The sequence below is a fragment of the Arachis hypogaea genome, chromosome 18 (genome assembly GCF_003086295.3).
Source record: "Arachis hypogaea cultivar Tifrunner chromosome 18, arahy.Tifrunner.gnm2.J5K5, whole genome shotgun sequence".
NCBI classification, from domain to species: domain Eukaryota; kingdom Viridiplantae; phylum Streptophyta; class Magnoliopsida; order Fabales; family Fabaceae; genus Arachis; species Arachis hypogaea.
The window spans coordinates 95,559,157-95,561,119 of record NC_092053.1 but is presented as its reverse complement, the minus strand read 5'-3'; positions in this window follow the sequence as shown (position 1 = coordinate 95,561,119).

Below are 1,963 nucleotides of genomic sequence, written 5' to 3'. Positions count from 1 at the left end.
AATTTTGAGTGGATGAACCTGAGTCAATTTCACGTTTGATCAATAACGCTAAAACAAAAATATGTATCATCAATGCAATTGTCACTGTCATTAATGCTGTAATCCTTACTTTATTGTCGATTGGTCTCATTGATACAATTGATTGCTCATCCTTCCATGTACTCGATAACGATTGGAATCCTATTTCCTGTAATTTATTGCATATATGTATCACAATATATTTCAGTAGTGTTTTATATATTACTTTAGAATTAAGTAATGATACATCCCAAATAAGACATACCTCTCCTTTTATTGGTTTTAAAATTTTAATTTTTATAATTTTATTGCTAAAATTATAAAATTGATAGCAACATTTAAAGAAATCAAATTTTGAATTTTTTTAAAGTAAATATAAACATTGCAAACTATAATTTCTTAAAAAACCAATAATGATATATTTTAAGGATGTATGATATAATTTTTATAATTTATGTGAATCGTAGTTGGTGCATACCTATTGAGTAAAGTAGAGGTTCCAGTTCCTTTCGCTTATCTCTTTTAATATGTTGATGAGCTCTCTTGATATCAATTTATCTGTTAAAAATCTTAGTCATTAGTTGTTAAAATTAGTGAAAAAAACTATCTATTCCAATGTTGATATTGTAATGATAAAATTACATAGAGTAAAGTATCGTTTTTGTCCCCAACGTTTGGGGTAAGTCCTATTTGTGTCCCTAATGTTTAAATCGTCCTATTTGTATCCTCAACGTTTATAAAAGTGATTCAATGTTATCCTACTATCAATTATACTAACAAATCAGATTATATTTTTCAATTATTCTCACTTAAATGTATTCATTCTCAATTAGGTCTCACTTGGATGTGTTCGATTTAATATTATACCCACTATTTGTGTTTAGATTCAATTATGTCCCTAGAAAAGTGAATTATGTAAATGTTGTAGGAATTAGTTTCAACATTTGATGAGCTATTTTTCGGAGTAGATCATCGATTCTATCCCAGACATTTGTATTCTAATTCAAGAAGAGATTTTTAAAACTCAAACTAAAGCGCTCATGATGTGTAATTGATGACAGGATAACATTGAATCACTTTTACAAACGTTAGGGATACAAATAGGACAATTTAAACGTTAGGGACACAAATAGGATTTACCCCAAACATTAGGGACAAAAACGATACTTTACTCAATTACATAATACTCGGATTATACTTGTAAAAAGGCTCACGTATTTGCTAAGCACATAAATTACCTGACAAAATTTCTTTGAACACTACATTCTTTGTGAATTGTCCGCTTTTTTCATCTATTGTTCCTTCTTTGACTAAGATTTTTGTGGTTGACTGAGAAACACTTCGAGATAGAGCAACGTATAATTGACCATGGCTGAACACATATTTAGGGAGATAGATCCCTACCTTAGGGATAGCTTTCCCTTGTGATTTATTTATCGTTAAGGCAAAACTCAACCTTACAGAAAATTGCTTCCTAATAAGCACAAAGGGTAATCTTGAGTTCTCAGTTTTTTTGTGTTTTATCTGAGGCAGAAAAGCTCTTTGTCTAGAGTGATGGCCTGTTAAAATTTCCACATCTAACATGTTTTGAAAAGTTCCTCGACACAGTAGCCTTGTGCCATTGCATAAGCCTGCCTTAGGATCTATGTTTCTCAGTAACATCAAAGGAGCACCTTTTTTACCTTCAACATATAAGGTGGCAATCCACCTGTGCAGATCGAGATAAGATATTCTTGTTGATATAGATTATTTGTATCTCCTTTTACTTCATCAAAGGATGCTAAAATTCATTCATCTCCTGGAAATTGGTTGATGACTATATCATTAAGCTGTTGCACATAATGATTTTTGGGTGTCAATATCACTCTCTCCACCATATAAGATGCATCCCACTCATGAGATTGCAAATTTGGAAAGGTTTCTTCTATTAATTTGTGTAATGATG